The following is a 12,965-nucleotide window of genomic DNA, read 5'->3' as shown; positions in this document are numbered from 1 at the left end:
GTCATTTGATAATTTGTCAATTTTCCATGTCATCCGCGAGAACTCACACATGAGGCTTGTTGAACTCGGGTATTCATAAGACACACATGTGTCAAATAGAAGTGCCAGTCTTGTCATATGCCTAGTTAAGGTGTTCGTCTGATTGTTGTGGACAACTTAAAGGAGTTGTTTATGTATTTCTCCTAAGCAAGAATACATATCAAAAAAAGATATTAGTATTATGTTAGATTGTGGAAATTCAACTTTGCAGTTGGTGTCATCTTCCCTGTCCGGAAAGGGATGGGATCAAAGAAAGGTAGCTTACTTTTCCTGGACGGATAACGACTAATGTCTTATTGGTCGAAGAGCCCCTTTTTGACTAGCAAGGACGTAGGAAGCAAAAAACTTGAGCGAATGATGTTTTCTTCTCCTATCCAAAGGCCAAGGGAGAGACTACATCCCTTTTCTTCGGTACTTCTTTTGGTTTTCCAAGGATTATGTTTGAAGCATTATAAAACTGGTTAAATTTTCTTATATTAACTAATTAAGCCAATAAACCAACTTTAGACAAAGAAATAAGAATTTTGCGGCAGTGTCTTCACTACTAAGGCTAGGGATAATACACCAGTTCACGAATCAATTTTAGGTTAATTAATTTAATTCAAAGCACACGGAATTATAGTAGTAGTAAATAGAAATAGCAAACAATGACATGAGGAGACAGTGGATTTCTCATCCAAAAGTTCAAATGCCAAAAAAAAAACCGACAAGGTTCTTAGGGCTTGATGCGAAAAGCGGCAAGTGAAGCGCACATCCAGGACAAAAAAGTAGCAAACATAAAGTGATTTAGTACTATACTTATCAAAATTACAATTGCAATAACTAATTTCAGTATTCGATGCTGATATTGATCCAGATCCTCAAAGTTAAGATTCAAAGAACATGTCGTTTCTCGTTGGGATTAGTTTGTGTGTCATTCTTTGAAGCACATATTTCTATGAAGTGCATGGCTTCACCTGTGAAGTGGTAATCCCACGTTTCGAATCCATCATTGCTTTAAGCGGTGAAGCGATGGCTTTTAATAACGATGCTAGGGAGATTGGCCTAGCAGGACATGTGTTTTATATCTGCTACAATCCCGGTTGGATAAACCAGTACCTCCATATTGCAACGCCGTCTTCTGAAGAGTGTATTGCTGCAACTTTGAAGAACAAGATACACAGTCCAGTCCATCAGAAAAATGACTAATGAATAGAAGTAATAATTATTAGGCAACAGAGCACATATATAAATGGAACTTGGATGACAGTAATCATGTTCCACCAAAAGGCATGACCAGTTCAAGCTGACATTATAGAAGCAGAGACCAAAAAAAAATGGGACAAGCACCAATAAGTTTCTTCTTCTGTCAAGCTGAACCACATACCTTAGCTCAGAGGCAGATCCACTTGAAGAGGTATGGTTCACATGAACCCATGCACCCTTCCCCTCCCTGGTCCATGTATAGCACTGGTTTTCTGCTAAATTTACTAAAATTTCTATACAGCCACCCATGCTCAGGAGAGCACCTTGGTCTACGTGCATGCTGCCCCCCCCCCCCCCCCGGGTCAATGGATCGAATCTCCACACCCTACCTTTCAATTAAAATCCAGTTTTTTGTACTCTTTTTCTTCTTCTTTCGTTTTTGTTTCTTTTCTCGTTCACTCTTTGACCTATCTTTTAATTAATTTCCTGTTTTTCTGTTTTTCTTTGCCTTTTCTTTCTTTTCTTTTTTATTTATTTATTTTGGTAATGATGATGATATGAGTTGAGCTTAATGAAAGGAATGAGGATTCATATCACCCACCCCAACTTGCTTGGGACTGAGGTGTAATTGTTGTTGTTCTTTCTTTCTTTATTTGGTTCATTCTTGGATTTTCAAAATTCTAAAACATCGAATACCCATCCTCCTAAATGCCTTGTTATTCATCTGCTTTAGCTACATAAATTTTCAATATAGCAGCAAAGTATTTATGTTGAATTTTGCCTGTAATAGGCAAATCATGGAAAAGCTCAGTTTGCCTACCAATATCGGTGGCTGAAACATTTAGAGTTTTCTATCAAATAACCAGAATTTTCTATATTCCTTAAGTCAGTCAAAGGCTTCTCCACTGAAGATCTAGTTCAGGCTCCACCCAGTGATAATCACACAAAAGAAAGCAACTTGATATGTTGCTTCTGCAACATCTCACAGTCACCAACCACACACTGATGGTCCAAGCATTATAGAAACATAACAGACAAAAGCATTTAGTTAGGTTAATTTGGTACCTCATTAGAGCAGCAAGAACAATCAGACCGAGCAACAGGCTACATGAAATCTTCTTTAACACCATTTGACAAATAACAAGCAAGTAAGGTATTATAGTATCACTCAGCAATTAGCTTTACTAACCTGCACGAGAGAGTGAGTTAATCAAAATCTTTGCAAATCAATCATGGTATATGGAGGTAACACTATACATACCATATTTTGTGGATTTATGTTCCTGTAATATCACTTCCAGCAACTCTTACATGGTTCGATATCCTCCTCCTACAGCCAGTAAAGAAAAAATGACATTGCTACGCCAGCACCAGAAAGCATATATAGCTCAAAAAAATTAGTTTATTCTTTTAGGCACTTACCAGGAAGACAAAAGAAGCATCCGCCTAGTGACCTAATCCAGCTTTACACTCGTAAGTCATATCCCTGGTGCTTTCACCAGATACCTGGCACTGCAAATCATGTCAACGGTAAATATTAAAGTTGAAATCACTTCACAGACAGTTAGATGGAATCCTAACAAGAAAGAATTTCCCAAATGAAGTTTATTTGATCTATGAAGTTTCAAATTTTTACATATTGATCTTTTTCAATGTAGTAATGACACAATATACAGCCCAAACAACAACCAAAGTTTAGATTCCTTCTAGGTCCCTTTTGCATTTCTTTCAATACTTCTACTGCAAATGTGAAGTGCTAAGCTCATATATGATCTTATTCCTCGTATCAACACTTATGATTAAAACACTAGCTCATAAAAAATCAATCAACAGACAAATCAACAGGATCAGTGAGACAACATAGTGTAGTGTCGTGAGTTCAAACTTCCAAGAGTCTATATTCACAAAAATTTTGGCTTATAAGCTCCTTTTAAAGCCTTCTTTATTTATGGATCTCTATAACAACCAAAATAGCCGAGGATCTATTGGAAACAACTTCTCTATTCTCACAAGGTAGGGGTAAGGTCTGCGTACACACTACCCTCCCAGACCCCACAGTGTGGGAAAATATTGGGTATGTTGTTATTGTTATAACAACCAAAGTATATGCTCTGTATCACACATCAAAAGGGAGATACCGATATTGTAGGAGTTTAGCAACCTATTTCATCTCAGATCAATAAGGATAGAAAAACCAAATTACAGTTCAAAAGTAGAAGAAAAATCTCCAAAACTTGAGGTTAATTATATATTTGTAAGAATTGCAATTGTTACCCACACAGAACATAATCCCCCGGAAACCGCCTCTCCTCCCCACTTCATTTCAAATCCTATAACAGTGACCACCCCTTTAGAACCAAATTGAGTGAACCAGAAAATGGGGGAAAAGGGACAATAACTGTAAAGGAAACGCTAAAACCAGCAACCTGACAGAACAACAGTCCATTTGAACATGTCTATCATTTCGATGGAGTTTAGGCGGTACCTTTATGGAATCCTCATTCTTAGATCACTCATCATCTTAGATATTCCGAGAGAGTAAGCTCTGATTCTTGATGAACTGAAGAAGTGCACTTTGCTATACATAGAATAAACTGCCAAATCAAGTCATCTCAACCGATTGCAACAGCCAACTCCTGGGTTTCATCTGAGCTAGATGTGCCAACATCAAGGTTATTACACGTGCCCGCATGCACATTTCTGATGTTTATATGATGAACCAGCTCATTGATCATTTCATTGTATGCTTCCCTTGGAAGGATTCCGAAATTTGAAATGTTAGTTAATAGAGTTAAGAGTGAAGCAGAATGGCGGTGGGATCTATAAAGGAGATTTTTCATCAACCTCAGATTAAAAAGGTCAACTTCAATACTAGCATCAACCATTTCAAGTAGGATCTCTTTAACCATTCAAACATCACTTCTTTTACAAAAACCTGAGAGAATCTGATTATAGGTCTGTTTAGTTGGTGCTAGACCAACCTCCTTCATTTGGCGGAACAAGGCATATGCTTCTCCAACTTGACCACCAGTAAGTAGTCCACTAATGGGAATAGTGTAAGAAACATCATCTAGTTGGGACTTCTCTGAAGCAGCTTTCTTGATTAAGCTAACAGCTTTGTAAAACTTACCAGATTTTATTAGCCCATTTATTATCATAGTAATTATATGAGAATCAAGCCCAACGTGACTTCTAACAAGTCCACGGTACACCTTGACTGCCTCTCCTATCCTACCTGAGCTGCATAATCCAGTCAGTAATCTGGCAAAAGGTATACTTATCTGCTATGAAACCTCTATCTATCATATCATTGTAAAATTCAATAGCACAGCAGGATAACCAGCTTTGCAGAAATAGCTAAGGAAAGAGTTACATGCAACTAAATCAGGTTGAATCTCGAAGCCAGTTATGAGCAGAGGTAATTCGACATATTGCTTAGAGAGATAGACAGTTGTAATCAAAGAATAAAGAGTATAAGAATCGGGTGTTAGTCCTTGCTCCCGCAAAAGGAAGAAAGCATTGATTGCATCTTCATACCTCCCCATTTTAGAGAGGCTATCTATTAACACGTTACAAAGAACCAAATCAGGGAAGCATCCTCTTGATTCCATGGTATCCAAGATCCCAAATGCCTTGCTTGGCATCTGGGACTCAAAAAATCCCTTGATCAACAACGTCCAAGTTACAACATTTGGCGAATACCTACTCTCTACCATCTTCCCAAGCAAGTTGCAGCATCCATGTTGCCAGCTTTACAGTATCCATCTATTAATATACCCCAAACTCTATCTGATACAGGAACACCGAAAACTATCATTAGACCTAATATTTGTTTTGCCTCTGTTATTAGACCTCCTTTACAGTAACAACTCAAATCACAGAAAATGTCTCCTCGATAGGATAATAGCTTTTCCTCAACATAATATTAAGCACATCCTGAAGATTAACCAAATCATTGAGCTTACACAAGTTGCACACATCAATGCTATAAGTTAAAAAATTTGGAACCTGGGTTTCTTTCAAAACTCTAAGTGCCACTTCGACACGCTCAATCTTGAACAATACATCCATTACGATGTTCCTAGAGAAAGTATTTGGAGTAGAACCACAACCCAATATTTCCTCAAACATCTCGAAAACCCTATCATACATTCCACCAAACCAATAAATTCTCAACAAAAACATCAAAGTTTGTAGCTTTATTACACAACCAACCTCTTCCAATTCCTTAACTATCCCTTTCACTGTTCTAACCTCTGCGTCAACCGAGAAACAATACTAATCATATGGGTCAAAGTGGCCCTGTCATGAAAGTACTTATGTTGTTTTGCACACCATAAGAAAAACAAAAATGCAAGAATGTCAGAACGACAATTTGATATAGTTTTATGTACAATTCTAGGGGTAAGAATGATTCTTGAGGAAAAATAACTTTGTGGGTCATCAGAAAAACATTCAATGGAACTATCTGGAAACTTCTGGTAATGTCTAGAGGAAAAGAACCTTGTGGGACATGAGCAAAGTATTAAATTTGTGAGCATAGACATTGGAATGAGGCTAAAGATTTCATTTTGAGCATTCGATGTGAAGCAATTCTTCCAGTGGAGAACCATATCCATAACATTTCCAGTATATAATACCAAGAAATGCAAAATGCAGCATATAAAGAACATAGGGGAGAGATTCTGAGGGTATTATTTTGACCTTTTTGACTATATTAATGAGTTTCGTGAGGATGGAGCTTGGAAGTACGGCTATGTGATGTTAAAACCCTAGAAGACGACCAAAACGCCCCTAGAAGAGATTAGCCGACTGGGTCCAAGACCTGAATCTGATTGGCGCCTCTTATTATTGACGGGTACTTGTCCATCCCAATAAGTGAAAATAGCACAACCTCGCCGGTTTTTGAACTGGTAATTGAGAAATAGTTCATTTGCAAAGTTAATAAACAATAGTCATTATTTTAGCTGAAACACAAAAAAATTTAACATAATATGCTAGACTATGGAGCTTTTATGTATAAAGTTTCAACATATTATGTTGCAACTCTAGCATATTATGAAATTCCAGTGAAACACAAAATTTCGGCATAATATATTGGATTATAAAATTCATGCGCATAAACTTTCAGCATATTATGTTGGAACTCCGGTACATTATGAAATTCCAGCACATTATGCTGAAATTGTTTCGGATTTTTTAGGATATTTTTGTTTAGATTTTATCTTTATATGAAAAAGTGACTAAATCTAAATTATTTTTGAAAATGTGGCTATTTTTCAATTACCAATTATAAATCGGGTTATTTCTGATTTTTCCCCTCGAAATAATTACATAACAATTAGCTGGGTTGTCCACTTTTTGTAACGATCCGACCTGTCGTTTTGAACTTTTGCGTCTCGTTCGGTGGTTTGAGATCTAGAGTAGCTTCATAGAATGTGTTGTGACTTGTGTATGGTCAATTTCGATTTTCGGGCGATTCGGGATTTGATTGAAATAATAATTCTCATTTTAGAAATTTTAAGTTGGAAGAGTTGACCAAGTTTGACTTTTGCGTATTTTATCTCAGGTTGGAGTTTTTGTGATTCTAATAGATCCGGATGGTGATTTTGGACTTAGGCATATGCCCGAAATTGTATTCGGAGGCTCCTAGGTTCATTTGGCACTTTTTTGGCGTTGGTAATTTGAAGGTTTAGAATTTTCTTAGGTTTAATCATGGTTTGACTTTATGGCTATCGGGTTCGGAATTTAGTTGTGGGACTTGGAATAGGTCTGTTTTCTCATTTAGACCTTATCTGCAAAGTTTACGTCATTCCGAGTTGATTTAATAGGAATCAGACGCGTGGTTGTGTTTTTAGAAGTTCTTGAGTTCATTGTGATTTTCATATGTTTTGGTGCCTGTGAGCACGTGATTTTTGCCCTATATGAGAATTACTCCCAAAAAATTCAAATAAAACAATTTTCCTTTGTGTGCAATTTTTTTGAATTTTCGTGGCATTTTTGGATAATTATTTATATTTTGTCTATGCATGTTTATTTGTTAAATTAATAAAAAATATAAAAATATGTCGCATTTGCATTTAATATTTAATTCTACAGTTAGGAGTAATTAAGTTTGTTTTACAAAATGAAAAAAAAATCATAAAAATATGTATTTTGCATTTTTAGCATTTGACGTCCAAATTGTGTGATTTTTATCGTTAATTACTATTTAATTGTGTGTTAATTGTTATTAAGAGTTAATTAGTATTTCCAGATAATTTTGGGTTTTTATAATTTAATTTTAACATTTTAGTTTTATTAATAAGTAAAAAATAAAATAGAAGAAGACCGGATTGGGCCTTTTCTTCAATTTAAATCACAAGCCCAAAGATACCCAACCTTCCCCTACGACCCGGTCCATTTCAAACCGGATCAACCCGATCTGCCCCATAGCCCAACGACCCGTCCCTATCTTCCCATTTTTTTTTTTTTATTATTTAGTTTTTTTTATTTAGAAAACCCTAACTTAAACAAAAACTAAACTACCTGCCCCCTCCCCTTTTCTTCTTCTTCTTCTACTCCTCCAAGCTCTAGCTTCAAAACTTTCCTCTCATGGCTGCCCTTGCTACGTCTTCTTCTTCTTCTACTCCTCCAAGCTCTAGCTTCAAACGAAACCCCCATGACTGCGTTCCTTCACCTCCCCAGCTGCCTCGTCGACCTCCAGCAAAACCCAAGCGTTCACGTCCCAAACGACCTCCAGCTTGGCGACGCAGCAACAACAACTACTGCGTCCACCATCGCTGGTGCTTCTTCCTCTCCAGTCGCAGTTCCAGTCGCAGCTTCAGGCAGCTCACCATGGCTGCTGCTGCTCGACGACCATGATACCAATTCACGTCGCTGCTGCCCGCTGCTGCTCCGTCGCGTTGCTGCTGCCATGGTTTCGTCCATGTTGTTGCTGCTCGATGCTGCTGCTTCGTCCAACATCCATGGCTGCCACTGCTCAACTACAAACAACTGCTGCTCGTCGATCTTCAGTTTCAATTCGTCGAGCTCGTCGTTTGTCGTTTTGAGTTCGTCAAGGTTAAAAGGAAGGTGGGTTTGTCGTTGAAGTCAAGATCCATTAGGTCGTTGGCAGTCTTGGTTCGAGTTTTGTTTTCATTCGAGTTCGTCGTCGTTCCGATCCGGTTAGTGGGTTTAAGTTTCATTTCTGTCAGTAGTTTTGTTTTGATGTTCTCAGATCTAAAATCGGTAAATGTTTTATTCTTGTTTTGTTCGTGTTTATCGTTTTGTTAATTGGTTTCAGTTTGTTTCATGTGTTTTTATTTATTTTTTAAAAGAAATTGTTAGTTTAATTTTAATGTTATTAGATTCAAATTGAAATTTAATTAATTAGTTCTTCAGTTTGTTTCATGTGTTTTTATGTATTTTTTAGAAATTGTTAATGTTGTTAGATTCAAGTTGAAATTCAATTAATTATTTCTTCTTCGGTTTGTTTTTATTCGTTTAAAAAGAATTTAGTTGTAATATAGAAATATGTTAGTTTAATCGCTTGAATCATCCATCTTTGTTAATTAGTTTAGATTTAATTCGTGTTCATCTTTTGTTTGAAGTTCGTTCTTAATCCGGTGATTTAATGTGAGTTTATGTTTTAATTCTTGATTTAATTTGAATATTCATCTGGGTTGTAATGTTGTTGGATTTAGTTTAAAGTTCAAATGATTATTGAATTTAGAAATTCAAATCTACTTATTTGTTACGTCCAATTTGTTAATATTATTGGATCTGAAAATATATGTGTTGTTAAAAATATCGTTCAGTCAAAATAATTCTGATTGTTGCTTTGTTGTTCATCGTTTAAGTTTGAATTTGTTGATTGAACTGGATTAAGGATTGGTTATAGCTGGTAATTTAATTTTAAGTTCTTAGATAATTTTGAAGTTTGAACAGATTTTGAATCAGGGCAGTAACAGTAGTTTTAGGGGTAAAACGGGAATTAGCCAATTGCATATTATTTAATTATGGTGGGGGACAAGACATAATGATAAAAGCAAAAAGAAAAAGGTTAATAATGATGTCTTCTTTTGACCATTCAAAAGAGGGAACATAGGGGGCCCATGTGACTACTTTACTAAAGTAGACATTAGAAATAGTGTAGGTAATAATAAAAGTTAAAAGGTGCATATAGTAAAAGAATATTGGGTTAAAAAGTAAAAGAGATAAAAGGGGTAGTAATAATAGTTTAAAAAGTAAAAATGAATTAGGTAAAAAGAAGAAGGGAAGAGTCTTGCTTTCGATATAAAAGATGACTCATTTGACACTTAGGGGAAGAAGAATTTTGGGGGAGATAAAAAATTTCAGAACTAAAGAGGATATAAGAACATACTTTTAATCTTGAGGAAGAGGATTTCTAAAATATCCGAATACTATTTCCGTGTATTCCTGAGTGTGATCTCTGCCTCCTGTTTGCTTCCGGGATTTTCAATTGGCTTCTTGAGTTAATTGTTGGTCCTTTGTTATTGCTTTATTGAGTGGTTGCTGGAATTTCTGTTTGGTTTTCAAGTCTACTGCTGGATTTTCTGACTGCTGGTTGTTTGTTGTTGCTGCGCTGTTTCTACTGTTGCTGATCCTATTCTTCCTTTCCTTGTATTCAAATACCAGGTACACGACTATAATACTAGCTATTGCAAGCTGAAAAATGTGAAAGCATGAATACATGAAGAATGGAACTTTGAAGTTTTAATTTCGCTTTTTCTTCGTTTCTTTTACTGATTGTATTTAGGCTATTTCATGTATTACTGTTTAATAATTGAAATAAGAGAAAAATAACATAAGTTGGTCTTTAGTGAATCAGCTTGGCAAAATGGGTTAATTCACTAGCTATGAAGGTTTTAATATGGTCAACAGTAGGTTAATCATGAATGGATAGTTAAATTTAGTTAAAGCCAAACAAGACTAGATAATGTTTAAGTTTAATAAACGTTCTAATAAGCTTTAGTAATTATGGTTAAATCTAGTTTCAAATGGTTATGAATAATTAATTCCAATAGCTTTTTTTATATAACAATGCGAGCTTCAATCTAGCTATATTTGATTTCTTTTGAATATTAGTTGTCGAATTTCTTATTTTATTTATAATTTCGAATTTTCTTTCTTTTTTTTAGTAAAATTCTTTCCATTAATATTTGTCTTAATCTAGCAATTAGTATGTTACGTTTTCTTAATTTTTTTTGAAAGCTCCTAATTATTTAGGATTTTCTTTCTTTATTTTAGAGACTAAACTTAATAGAAAAAATGTAGTCACTATAGGTTTATCCTTTTAAATAAAAATGAGATGAGCCTCGCCCAATAAAACGCACCAATTGCGGGGCCCTCAATAAATGTTTAATTGAATACTTAGATTTCGAGATGGGCCGTTTAGCAAATTTCACGGCCTTCTCCAAAGTAATAAAGCGTTAGATTCTTTAGGCACGATTTTAATAATACTACATCCCTAAACTCGGGTGCGCATTTATGCGGCCCAAATCCAAATCTCAACGGAGTCAAAACGTGTCAACAACCATGGGTGCATTGATTGCAGTGTGGTTCGAAACGCATTTTTACGACGTTGCAATTCTAAAATAATAATAATAATGACAAAAGCGGTTAAGAGTTAAAATTTGCACATGAGCTCATAATTGTATAAAATCAGATAAACAAACCGAATATGACAGTTGAGCGACCGTGCTAGAACCACGGAACTCGGGAATGCCTAACACCTTCTCCCGGGTTAACAGAATTCCTTATCAGGATTTCTGGTTCACGGACTGTAATACATAGTCATTCTTTTCCTCGATTCGGGATTAAATTGGTGACTTGGGACACCCTAAATCTCCCAAGTGGTGACTCTAAAATAAATAAACAAATCTCGTTTCGATTGTCCTTTAATTGGAAAAACTCCTTGTACTCTTGCGGGTGCCGGAAAAAAGAGGTGTGACAGCTCTGGCGACTCTACTGGGGATAACAACCCAGAATCTCTGGTTCAGGGTTCAGAATTCGAGCTTAAATAAATTGATGTATTTGATTGTATCTGATTTTCCTACATGTTTTATGTTGAATGTGCTAAATGTTACCGCTTTGATATTATCTGAATTGTATATAAACTGTGCCGACATCCTTCTCTCTTCACCTCCGGGGATGTGCTTACTGGTTGAGACTCTCTATTCTGTTAGTGTCATACCTTGAAATAAGAAAGAGGCCGGACAAGTTACTAAGCCGGATGACCCTTTGGTTCCCGGAAAGTTGCCCCCTTCTCGATTCGAGTTGTTCGCTCGGGTACACAGTCTAGAACACCGACTCAGGTTTTGAACATAGAATAACATGATTTCATGCCGGATCCCTAGTAGGAACGATTATTTGTATCATGTTGCATTTGACTTAGGGGACTCAACACAGGGGTTGGGTCCGTCTAGGACTAGCAACCTGAAATGAAAAGACCATCCTGATGCATCCTCTTTGGGCTGTGCATTTATTTGTTCCGAACCCACATGTTGACCGGTTTTGCATCTCGAGAACGTTGGAAAATTGAAAAAAAAATGGAGAAAAAGAGAGAAATAACAGTTAGGGAGTTAATTGATTGTTTTAGAAAAACCCAGTGTCCAAGTACTGTCGGAACTCTGCCAAAATTTTAAAAAAAAAGAATATTTTACTTTTAAAATTGTTTGTTTACCCAAAAAAGCAGAAAGTGTGTAAGAAAGAGTCCTTTATTTTAGTTTGCTTTGTTTTCAAAAAAACGGAAAGGAAAAATAGTTTCTTTTGCTAAAAAAAAGGGAAGATATGTTTGTTTTCAAAATTAGTTAGTTTATTTGCCCGAACTACGCAGGTTTGATTCTCACCGGATGTGAGATACGTAGGCAACTCTCATCGGTTCCAACCTCCCCTTTTGCTAAAATAGCCAAAAAATATGTCAAATTTTAATTTCATCATAAAGAAGTCAGGTGACGCTGTTTTATCAAAACATAGCCGAATGTTCCCGAAAGGGACGCCGGAAGGCTGACTTTGCATAAACAGCCACCTTTGGGTCATTTTTTAGATTTGGTCCAGTTGACCCACACAGCCTTAAAAATCTTCGTCCCCGAGACGCTGAAAGGCCATGTTTGCAATATCGGGTCTTCTATTTTGAAAAATAATAAAAAAGAGTCACAAATAAGTCGGGCGATGCTGTTTTTGTCAAAAATAGCCGAATGTTCCCGAAAGGGACGCCGGAAGGCTGACTTTGTATAAACAGCCACCTTGGGTTATTTTTAGGATTTTGGCCGGTTAGCTAACGCATCCTTAAAATCTTTGTCCCCGAGATGCTGAAAGGCTGTGTTTGCAACACCAGGTCTTTTATTTTAATTTTTTTTTTAAAAAAAGAGTCAGCAGTCAGGTGAATACTGTTTGGATTTTTAGTCAAGATAAGCCGAGCCAACATCAGTAGTGTCTTAAACCGTTCTTGCCGAAATAGCCTTAGAGTATCTTTCAGTTGTCGAAAGGCTATTTTCGTAAAAGAACGGACAAGTTTGTAAAGTGTCATAAAATAATCCTCCCTAGCCTCAAAATTCATGTGAAATTTGGATGGGGCCACATTTGCAAAAATAACCGTTCGGTTGCATTTGTCAAACGGAGAAAGGAAGCTGGCCATTTGTTTTTGGAGTTTGTAAATCTTTTGATTAGAATATGTGGGTTGTTTGATTTTCGAGTTTGTAGGTCATCTTCAAACCTTTGAAACCCAGTTTGTTTTA

At 36.2% G+C, this 12,965-nt stretch overlaps 1 pseudogene; it reads right to left on the bottom strand.

The window, feature by feature from the left end:
• Positions 1-707: 707 nt before the first annotated feature.
• LOC107816095 (putative pentatricopeptide repeat-containing protein At1g16830) lies at positions 708-5,982 on the bottom strand (annotated as a pseudogene).
• Between the last annotated feature and the right edge of the window lie 6,983 nt (positions 5,983-12,965).

Source organism: Nicotiana tabacum, chromosome 7 (assembly GCF_000715075.1).
Source record: "Nicotiana tabacum cultivar K326 chromosome 7, ASM71507v2, whole genome shotgun sequence".
Classification (NCBI taxonomy): domain Eukaryota; kingdom Viridiplantae; phylum Streptophyta; class Magnoliopsida; order Solanales; family Solanaceae; genus Nicotiana; species Nicotiana tabacum.
Note: the sequence above shows the minus strand (reverse complement) of the source record. Positions and strands in the feature narration are given on the sequence as shown.